Here is a 12258-nt window from a genome sequence, read left to right on the forward strand (position 1 = left end):
TTCACATGCATAAAAAACACTTAAGTGTACGCCTTAGCTATATACAAAATTAAAAATATTTCATACGAGCCTAAGTATATCTTAAAATGACTCAAAATCTAAAAGATCCTCTTAAGTCTGGATTAAGCCAAGATTAGTCCAAAGTATGATCCACAAAAGAAACAAAAAATTGACAAGTTGAAATTTACAAATACTAAAACTGTGACTCACTGAATGATAGGAAAATGAAAAACCAAGCCACATATGAGAAGACATTCACGAACTATATTTTTAATAAAGGATTTGTATCTATATAGAGAAGCTTCGAAAGTCAAGAGTGAGAAAACAGAAAAATGGCAAAGTTTTGGACGCTTCATCAGAAAAATACAAAATCATGAAACTACGATCAGTATCATTAGTTCTTCAGATAATCCCAGTTAAACCACAAACACCACTACACACTTATTACAATGATTAAAGGCATCCCTGCCAAATGGAAGGGAGAATGTAAAGAAACTAGAACTCTCATATACTGCTGGTAGAGACGGAAAATGGTTACAACTGGTTTGAAAAATAATTTGGTTGTTTCTTTTATTTATTTATTTATTTTATTTATTTATTTTTTATTGTAAACAAATGGGATACATGTTGTTTCTCTGTACATGGCGTAAAGGCATACCATTTGTGTAATCATAAATTTACATAGAACAATGTTGTTTGATTCATTCTGTTATTTTTTCCCTTCCCCCCACCCCTCCCACCCCTCTTTACCCTCTATACAGTACTTCCTTCCTCCATACTTGCCCCCCTCCCTAACTCTAACTCTAACCCTAACACTAACCCTTCCCTCCCCCCCATTATGTGTCATCATCCACTTATTAGCAATATCATTCGTCCTTTGGCTTTTTGAGATTTGCTTATCTCAATTAGCATGATATTCTCCAATTTCATCCATTTGCCTGCAAATGCCATAATTTTATCATTCTTTATGGCTGAGTAATATTCCATTGTATATATATACCACAGTTTCTTTATCCACTCATCAATTGAAGGGCATCTAGGTTGGTTCCACAGTCTGGCTATGGTGAATTGAGCAGCTATGAACATTGATGTGGCTATATCCCTGGAGTATGCTGATTTTAAGTCCTTTGGGTATAGGCCAAGGAGTGGGACAGCTGGGTCAAATGGAGGGTCCATTCCAAGTTTTCTAAGAAATCTCCACACTGCTTTCCAGAGTGGCTGCACTAATTTGCAGCCCCACCAGCAATTTATGAGTGTACCTTTCTCCCCACATCCTCGCCAACACCTGTTGTTGCTCGTATTCTTGATAATTGCCATTCTAATTGGGGTGAGATGGAATCTTAGGGTGGTTTTGATTTGCATTTCTCTTATTACTAGAGATGTTGAACATTTTTCCATACGTTTGTTGATTGCTTGTAGATCTTCTTCTGTGAAGTGTCTATTCATTTCCTTAGCCCATTTGTCGACTGGATTATTTGAATTCTTGGAGTAGAGTTTTTTGAGTTCTTTATAGATTCTGGAGATTAGTGCTCTATCTGAAGTATGATTGGCAAAGATATTCTCCCACTCTGTAGGCTCTTTCTTCGCATTGCTGATAGTTTCCTTTGCTGAGAGAAAGCTTTTTAGTTTGAATCTATCCCAGTTATTGATTCTTGCTTTTATTTCTTGTACTATGGGAGTCCTGTTAAGGAAGTCTGGTCCTAAGCCGACACGTTGAAGATCTGGACCTACTTTTTCTTCTATAATCTGCAGGGTCACTGGTCTGATTCCGAGGTCCTTAATCCATTTTGAGTTTAGTTTCGTGCATGGTGAGAGATATGGGTTTAGTTTCATTCTGTTGCAGATGGATTTCCAATTCTCCCAGCACCATTTGTTGAAGAGGCTATCTTTTCTCCATTGCATATTTTTGGCCCCTATGTCTAGTATGAGAAAATTGTATTTATTTGGGTTTGTGTCCGTGTCCTCTATTCTGTACCATTGATCTACCTTTCTATTTTGGTACCAATACCATGCCGTTTTTGTTACTATTGCTTTGTAGTAGAGTTGAAGATCTGGTATTGCAATACCCCCTGTTTCACTCTTCCTGCTAAGGATTGCTTTAGCTATTCTGGGTTTCTTATTCTTCCAGATGAATTTCATAATTGCTTGCTCTATTTCTGTAAGGTACACAATTGGGATTTTAATTGGAATTGCATTGAATTTGTATAGCACTTTAGGTAGTATGGCCATTTTGACAATATTAATTCTTCCTATCCAAGAACATGGAAGATCTTTCCATCTTCTAAGGTGTTCTTTAATTTCTTTCTTTAGTGTTGTATAGTTCTCATTGTAGAGGTCTTTCACCTCTTTTGTGAGATTGATCCCCAAGTATTTTATTTTTTTTGAGGCTATTGTGAATGGGGTAGTTTTCCTAATTTCTCTTTCTGAAGATTCATCACTTATGTATAAAAATGCGTTGGATTTATGGGCATTGATCTTGTAACCTGCTACTTTACTGAATTCACTTATGAGTTCTAAGAGTTTTCTGGTGGAATTTCCAGGTTCCTCTAAATATATAATCATGTCATCAGCGAACAGGGATAGTTTGAGTTCTTCTTTCCCAATTCGTATCCCTTTAATTTCTTTGGTTTGTCTAATTGCTCTGGCCAGAGTCTCAAGAACGATGTTGAATAGAAGTGGTGAAAGAGGGCATCCCTGCCTTGTTCCAGTTTTTAGGGGGAATGCTTTCAGTTTTTCACCATTTAGAATGATATTAGCCATGGGCTTAGCATAAATGGCCTTTACAATGTTAAGGAATGTTCCCACTATCCCTATTTTTTCTAGTGTTTTGAGCATGAAGGGGTGCTGTATTTTATCAAATGCTTTTTCTGCATCTATTGAAATAATCATGTGATTCTTGGCTTTAAGTCTATTAATATGGTGAATTACGTTTATTGATTTCCTGATGTTGAACCAACCTTGCATCCCTGGGATGAAACCCACATGATCATGGTGCACTATCTTTTTAATATGTTTTTGTATGCGATTTGCTAAAATTTTGTTGAGAATTTTTGTGACGATGTTCATTAAGGATATTGGTCTGAAATTTTCTTTCCTTGATGAGTCTCTGTCTGGTTTAGGTATCAGTGTGATATTGGCTTCATAGAATGAGTTTGGGAGGGTTCCCTCCTCTTCTATTTTATGGAATACTTTGAGAAGTATTGGAATGAGCTCTTCTTTAAAGGTTTTGTAGAACTCGGCTGAGAACCCATCTGGTCCCGGACTTTTCTTTGTTGGTAGGCTTTTGATTTCTTCTTCTATTTCATTACTTGAAATTGGTCTATTTAAATTGTGTATGTCCTCCTCGTTCAGTTTAGGCAATTCATATGTCTCTAGAAACCTCTTGATGTCTTTGAAATTTTCTATTTTGTTGGAGTATAGATTTTCAAAATAGCTTCTAATTATGTTTTATATTTCACTCGTGTCTGTTGTGATATTTCCTTGTTCATTCCGAATTTTAGTGATTTGGGTTTTCTCTCGTCTTCTCTTTGTTAGTGTGGCTAAAGGTTTATCAATTTTGTTTATTTTTTCGAAGAACCAACTATTTATTTTGTCAATTTTTTGTATTGTTTCTTTTGTTTCAATTTCATTGATTTCAGCTCTGAGTTTAACTATTTCCTGTCTTCTACTACTTTTGGTGCTGTTCTGTTCTTCTTTTTCTAGGGCTTTGAGCTGTAGTGTTAGGTCGTTTATTTGTTGATTTTTACTTCTTTTATTAAATGCGCTCCATGAAATAAATTTCCCTCTAAGTACTGCTTTCATAGCGTCCCAGAGATTTTGATATGATGTTTCTTTGTTCTCATTTACCTCTAAGAATTTTTAAATTTCCTTCCTAATATCTTCTGTTATCCATTCATCATATAATAGCATATTGTTTAATCTCCAGATGTTGGAATAGTTTCTGTGTTTTACTCTTTCATTTATTTCTAACTTCAATCCATTATGATCTGATAGAATACATGCTAGTGTCTCTATCTTCTTGTATTTGCTAACATTAGCTTTGTGGCATAATATATGGTCTATTTTAGAGAAGGATCCATGTGCTGCTGAGAAGAAAGTGTATTCGCTCTTGGTTGGATGGTATATTCTATAAATGTCCGTTACGTCTAAATTATTGATTGTGTTATTGAGATCTATGGTTTCTTTGTTCAATTTTTGTCTGGAAGATCTGTCCAGTGGTGAGAGAGGCGTGTTAAAATCAACTAGGATTATTGTTTTATGGTCTACTTGGTTTCTGAAATTGAGAAGGATTTGTTTGACATACATGGATGAGCCACTGTTTGGGGCATAGATGTTTATGATTGTTATGTCTTGCTGATTTATGCTTCCCTTAGGCAGTATGAAGTTTATCCCTTCTGACTAACTTTGGCTTGAAGTCCACATTGTCTGAAATGAGGATGGATACTCCAGCTTTTTTGCTGAGTCCATGTGCATGGTATTTTTTTCCCCATCCTTTCACCTTTAGTCGATGGGTATCTTTTTCTATGAGGTGAATCTCTTGCAGGCAACATATTGTTGGATCTTTCTTTTTAATCCAATCTGCCAGTCTATGTCTTTTGATTGATGAATTCAGGCCATTAACATTCAGGGTTATTATAGAGATATGATTTGGTTTCCCGGTCATTTGGTTCATTTTTTAAATTTTATTTATTTATTTGTTTGACACAACTTGTTTCCTCCTCTATTTGACAATTCCTTTAGGGTAATTCCTCCCTTTGCTGATTTGCTTCTTTGTTTTTCATCTCTTCTTCATGGAATGAAGAATTTTGCTGAGAATGTTCTGTAATGCTGGCTTTCTTTTTGTAAATTCTTTTAGCTTTTGTTTATCATGGAAGGATTTTATTTCATCATCAAATTTGAAGGTAAGTTTTGCTGGGTATAAGATTCTTGGTTGGCATCCATTTTCTTTCAGGGCTTGAAAAATGTTGTTCCAGGCCCTTCTAGCTTTTAGGGTCTGGATTGAAAAATCTGCTGATATCCGTATTGGTTTCCCCCTGAATGTAATTTGGTTCTTTTCTCTCACAGCCTTTAAAATTCTGTCTTTATTTTGTATGTTAGGTATTTTCATTATAATGTGCCTTGGTGTGGGTCTGTTGTAATTTTTTGTATTTGGAGTCCTATAAGCCTCTTGAAGTTGATTTTCCATTTCATTCTTCAGATTTGGGAAATTTTCTGATATTATTTCATTGAATAAATTGTTCATTCCTTCGGCTTCTTTCTCTTGGCCTTCCTCAATCCCAATAATTCTTAAATTTGGCCTTTTCATGATATCCCATAGTTCTTGTAGATTCTGTTCATGATTTCTTACCATCTTCTCTGTTTGTTCAACTTTGTTTTCAAGGTTAAATATTTTGTCTTCAATGTCTGAGGTTCTGTCTTCCAGGTGTTCTATCCTACTGGATATGCTTTCTATGGAGTTCTTAATTTGGTTTATTGTTTCCTTCATGTCAAGGATTTCTGTTTGGTTTTTTTCAATATCTCTAACTCTTTATTGAAATGATCTTTTGCTTCCTGTATTTGCTCTTTTAACTGTCGATTGGTGCGATCATTCAATGCCTGCATTTGCTCTTTCATCTCATCATTCAGTGCGTGCATTTGCTCTTTCATCTCATCGTTTGCTTCTCTGATCATTTTAATTATGTACATTCTGAACTCCTTTTCTGTCATTTCTTCTGCCATGCTGTCACTGGGTTTTATTGATGTAACATCTAGATTTGTTTGCAGCAGTTTCTTTCCTTGTTTTCTCATATTGTTCAGGTATCAGTGGACCACTGAGATATTGCAGATTTCCTCTGTTGATTTACAATGTCCCTGAAGATTTCTATATATATCCCCTCTTAGCCTTCAGTAGGCTGAAGTCTTGGAGGAAGTTGATAATGCGGTGCTCCACAAGGAAGCTGCCTCTCTAGGAGTGGTGGCCTTCAGGTGGGGTATAATCCCTGCTAGTGGGCAGAGTTGCCTCCACTTGTTGACCAATGGTCACCCAAAGGGGACCTAGGCTGTAGGCTGAGGCAAGGCCTGTTTGGGCCTGAGCCTCTGGTTTTACCGTCCTTGTGGGGAAACCTCATCCGGCAGGGAAGACTCACCCAGTGGGGAGGTCTCATTGGTCAGTTCCCTCCTAGAGGTTCCCCTCAATTTACAGCTACCGCCTGGGCTGGGCTGCCTTCCTCTGCAAAGTTCCCAGGGGCCCGGCCCTACCTCCTGGGCCTGGGAGCCTCACCCTTCGCAGATGAATCTCCTTAGGCTGCCCCTCCTCAGAGAATCTGCCCGCAGGCCTGGAACCTTCACTCCGCCCTAAGCCTGTCTCAGTGCGGCTCTTCCACCAAGAAGCCTCCTAGATCCTGGGACCCTGCTCTGCACCTAATCGCCTGGCTATGCGGCCCCTCCTCTGAGCAGCCACCTGGGGCCCCGTACAATCGCTCTGAGACCCAGAGACCCGCCTCTTCCTCCAGACAGCCGCCCAGTATTCCGGTGCGGTCACTAGGAGTCCAAGAAACTCACTGCGTGCCTCCACCTCCCACCAACCACCCGTAGCCCTGGGCAATCAATCAATCGAAATGACCCTCCCCATTCCTCCTCCTTCTCCAGATAACCCCCCGGGTGTTCAGGAGTGGTCGCTCTGAGTGGCTCTGAATCCACGTGACCCGCTGCACGCGTCCTCTGGGCAACCTCCCGGAGCTCTGGTGCGGCCACTCGAGACCAAGCGACCCACCGCGCTTCCCCTCCAGGCAGCCCCCCTGTGTTCAGGAGCTGTCACTTTAAGTCCAAACAACTCACCACTCGCCTTCTCCTCTGAGCAGCCACCTGGAGCTCCAATGCAGTCACTGGGAGTCCAAACGACCCGCCGCGTTCCTCCTCCTCCTCCTACTCCTCCGGGCAGGCCCCGTGTTCAGAAGTGGTCTGAGTCCAAACAGCTCGCCATGCAGCCCCTCCTCTGGCAACCGCCTGTAGCTCTGGTGTGGTCACTCTGAATCCAAGCGGCCGCGCTCCTCCTCCTCCTCGTCCTCAGGGCAGGCCCCGGTGTTCTGAGTCCACACAGCTCTCCTCGCCACTCCTCCCCTGGGCAGCTGCCAGAGCCCCAGTGGTGGCTCCGAGTCCCAGCACTGTGCTGAGCGGCCTCCTTTACGGCGCTCCCAGTTGTCCGAGTTCACTGCTCCAGCGGGGGGAGGGGCGTCTCGCCAGCAGCTCTACGTCACAAAGTTTCCTGCGTTCCGGGACCACCGTCCCATCCGGGACGCCTTCCCAACGGGTGAGCGTCACCCAGCTGCTTTGAGTTGGTCCCAAGTGTCTCAATATCTCCTCTTTTGAATCCTGAGTCCTAGAGCAACATGAAATGCAGCCACCCTCTAGGCTGCCATCTTGAAACCCCTCTGGTTGTTTCTTAATGGGTTAAATATACACTTACCACATAATTCAGTCAGCCCATATAGGTATGTGCACCTGTACATTTCTGCAAAGAAAGCATTTTGACCCAATTTAGACCTGGACTTAAATGTGTAAGCAGCTTTGTAGCCTCAAACTTGAACAAACTCAATGTCTATCAACAGGTGGTGGACAATAAAATATTGGTGCAATTGGTGTATCCATACAATGGAATGCTGCTGAGCATTTAAGAGCATTAACTAGTGATGCATCCACTTTATGGACAACATCAACATCATCGCGGGGAATGCAAGAAGCCGCACAAGAAGGGGACCCACAGTACAACTCCTTCACATGAAGCTCGAGACCAGAGGTTCACAAGCTTTTTCCCAAAAAGAAAGATGGTATTTTAGGCTCTGCAAGTCATGAACTTCCCACCATAACTATACTCTGCTGTTAAAAGGCAAAAGTAAACATAGATCATAGGTAAAAAGTTAAGGTGGCTGTGTTCCAATAGCATTTTGTTTATAGAAGCAGGTGGTTGGGCTATATTTGAAGAGGGCATCATTTTCTGATCATTGCTCTAAAAAAAATGTAATGTATTCTACAATGACATAAAACACAAGGGGTTATAGGGATGGGAAGAAAACAGGAAGGAGGCATTTCGTAAGATCATGAGGAAACTTTGGGGGAGGATAGAAATAGTCATTATCTTGATTATGGTGATTATTGAACAGGTGCATACATATATTAAAACCTAATAAATTGTGAATTTTAAATATGTACTGTTAATTATGTGTCAATTATATCCAAACAAAGCTATTAAAAGTCAATTAATGAATTGTACCATATTAACAATAAACTAGAACAACCATAATATCATAGTAAGAGGGTTTTTTTCAAATTTGACACCCCCTCATTATATTTGACAAAATATTTGACACATAGTATATACTGAATAAAAGCAGTCATTAATGAGAAACAGGGCTTAGTGGAAAAGTATACTAGAATAACACTGGATTTTGAAATAAGAAGAGTACTATATAAGTCCAAATAAGCTATTTACTAACTGTGTGAATTATGGTCAATAATAGTTCCCTTACTGGCCTGGCAATATAAACAATGGAATAGTTTACGTAAAGTATATTGTAGAACTTTGAGCCCTAAAAAAAATAGGTATTATTTTGTTCTTCTATATTTTTAACATTTAAAAATATATACAAATCCTGGAATACCATATCAGTAGATTCACCAATTAATTATCAGTAATGACTTGGTTACATTTTCAAACTATCATGTTAATTTTCAATCACACACACAATTAGGATAATGAATTTTATGCACTCAAAACACAACTTCATCATCATCGTTTTTAACATTCTTTATCATCTATCCTCCTTTTTAAGCCATAATGTATCAAAATTAATATCCAGGGATCACAGCATTTTACCTGTAAATACTTATATATATCTAAGATGGATTTTTTTAAATTAAATGTTGGAACATTCTATATATTGGCCAGGGCATCAGTGTACCAAAGACTGAGTGGCTCAGTTTTGGAGGCTGGAAGTCTGAGATCAGTGTTGGCAGGCTGCTTCTCCTGAGGCCTCGCTCTTTGGTTGGGAGATGACCCTCTTCTCCTTGTGTCTTCGTATGGTCTTCTCTGTGTGTATGTTCCGGTACAATTTCCTCTTCACCAATCATACTGGATTAGGGTCCCTTCTAAAGACCTGATTTTAGCTTACTTATCTCTTTAAAGGTCCCATCTCAACATAGTCACATTCTGAAGCCCCTCAACCCATGAATCTGCAAGAACACAATTTAGCCCATAACCGAAATATACAGATAGGATATTGTGAGGACGTGGAAATGGTCCCTGTATGGCCTCCAGCTCCTGCAACTAGTGATCCAAGCCACATTCTCTTGTCCAAGACTGAACACCCTGGGGACACCAAAGCCAGGTCATTTCTGCCCTGTGTGGATCTCCTCTACTTGGCAATACTGCTCCGGGTCCCCTCCTTGTCCCGGATGGTATTTTCTCAGAGCTGCACCATAAGGTGAGGCTTTTCTTTCCCTTTCTTTTCCTCCCTCCATCCTCCTTCCTTCCCTTCTCTCTTCACAAGTGTGAGACCTGCACCATGGTCTGAAAACTCCCCCTACCTACTTCTTCTTTCCCGTTTCCTATCTAGGGACCTCCTGCCATAAACCTTGTACACTTCTAATGTTTTCTTGGTGTCTGATGCTTGGACACAAGAGGTGTACTAATAGTAATGTAAAACCTACAAGAAAGCAATTAAGCAAATGAGTCATGGCAGCAGGAGCCAGATTTCTCACTCTTAGAATAAGAGGTTGCAGATGAGCACGGGAGGCATCTAGAATAACCCAGGTGGTAACAGATTACAGTTAAAGATATCAATAGGAACTCATGGTTATCTTTATATGCATGTGGTTACATATACATACTTATAAATATGTGTATATACATTGGTTACTATGCACACTTACAGTTCCTTGATTTGTCAGCTCACAAGGACAAGAAAAATGACACTCCAGTGACAATGAATACACCTGTTACTCAGTTTCTGGTTTTTACTGTATTCTTTAATGGAAAGGCCCAGGCCTTGCTCTATCCATAGCATTTTTATCTTTGCTTTAAACTAGTGAAGATCACCTGAGATAGTATTTTAATGGCAACATGACAGGTCATTAAAATTAGCCTTTGCTAATTTAATAGGTGAACATGGTATCAAGTTGTCATAGACAGAACAAATGTTGCAAGGAACTATGAAAATGTTAGCAGTGATGTGAGCCTAACTTTTCCCCTCCCTAGATGGTTTCCCACAATTTTTCATAAGGTACAGGTGTCAATGACTTCCTCAACAAAACCCCTAAACCTCAAGGAATAAAACCAAGAATCAATAAGTGGGAGGCCAACAAATTAAAAAGCTTCTGCACATCAAAGGAAATGATTCACAGTGAAGAGTCAGCCTACAGATTGAGAAAAAATATCTTTGCCAGTTACTCCTCTCACAGAGGATTAATATCCAGAATATCTAAAGAAGTTTTAGAAAACAGTGCCAAAGAAACAAATAACCCAATCAATAAATGGGGGAAAGAACTAAAGAAATTTCTCAAAAAAAGAAATACAAATGGCCAAGAAATATGAAAAAATGTTCAATATCTCTGGTAATCAGGGAAATGTAAATTAAAACTACACTAAGATTTCACCTCACCCAAGTCAGAATGGCAATTATCAATAACACAATAATGAATGCTTGTAAGGATATGGGACGGGGAGGAATACATTTATACATCGCTGGTAGGACTGCAAATTAGTACAACCACCATGGAAAGCAGTGTGGAGACTCCTCAAAAAATTAGAAATAGAACCATCACATGACCCAGCTATTTCACTCCCCAGTATTTATCCAAAAGCACTAAAATCAGCATACTATAGTGATACAGTCATTTCAGTGTTTATAGCAGCACAATTCACAATAGCCAAATTATGGCGTCAGCTCAGGTGCCGAGCAACAGATGAATGGATCAAGAAAATATGATGTTTATATATACATAAACATATGTGTGTATATATATACATATACATATGTTTATGTATATATACATGTTTATGTATATATGTACATGTTTATGTATATATATATATATATACATATACACATACACACACACACACACAATGGCATTTTACTCAGCCATAAAGGAGAGTGAAATAATGGCATAATGGCATTTGCTGGTAAATGGATAGAAATTGAGAAAATCACGCTAAATGAAATAAGCCAGACTCAGGAAATCAAGAGCCAAATATTTTCTCTCATATGTGGAAACCAGAACAAATAAAGAAAAGGTGGCAGGGGAGAGATAGGATATCATAAAGATGCAGAGTAGATTAGAATGGAAGGAGAATGAGAGGGAGAGGCAAAAGAAGGGAAAGGGGTAGAAATATGGAAGGAATTTAACAATATATATACAAAAAATTTCACACGTGTATGTAGAAAATACCAATCAAAAATAAAGAAGGAAGTGAAAGGAAAATAGAGAGGAAGGAAAACAGGGGGAGGGGAGAATGGAGGCAAAGTCAGGGGATTGGGATTGAAATCAAATTCCTTATATTATTTTGTCAAAACAAACTAAAATACTACATATAATTATGCTTCAATAAAAAAAGGAGAAATGGGTGTCAAAATACCATATTGCTGTTCTACAATTTAAGAAGAATGTATTTATATAAGCTGGTGTTTTTAGTCAACTTTTTCATTGCTGTGACCAAAAAGCTCAATAAGAATAATTTTAGAGGAGGAAAAGTTTATTTGGGGCTCATGGTTTCAGAGGTCTCAGTTCATAGACAACTGACTCTTGCTCAGGGCCCAAGGTGAGGCAGACCATCATGGTGGAAGGTTGTGAAGGAGGAAAGCAACTCAAGACTTAGCAATCAGGAAGCAGAGAGAGCTCTGCTTTCCAGGGACAAAACAGAGACCCCAAAGGAGGGGGGTGATCCACCTCCTCAGTCATACCCTATCTGCTTACAGTTACCACCCACTTAATCCTAATCAGGGAGTTAATGCACTGATTTGGTTAAAATTCTCCTAACCTGAGAATTCACACATGAGCTTTTGGGGGACACCTAATATTTAAACCATAACAGCTGGAAAAGAAAACAATATGAAAATAAATGCATTATTTAATTATCATTAAACTGTCTTTTTAAAAATCAATCAATCAAATAACCAGAGCTAGGACATCTTGAAGAAAGGGCTAATTACAGTACTGGGGCAAGATACCTACAAGATGAGCCTGGAGCAATTAGTGCCAGAAAGTAAACAAGTGCTAAATAAC

This window comes from Sciurus vulgaris, assembly GCF_902686455.1.
Source record: "Sciurus vulgaris genome assembly, chromosome: 17".
Taxonomy (NCBI): Eukaryota; Metazoa; Chordata; class Mammalia; order Rodentia; family Sciuridae; genus Sciurus; species Sciurus vulgaris.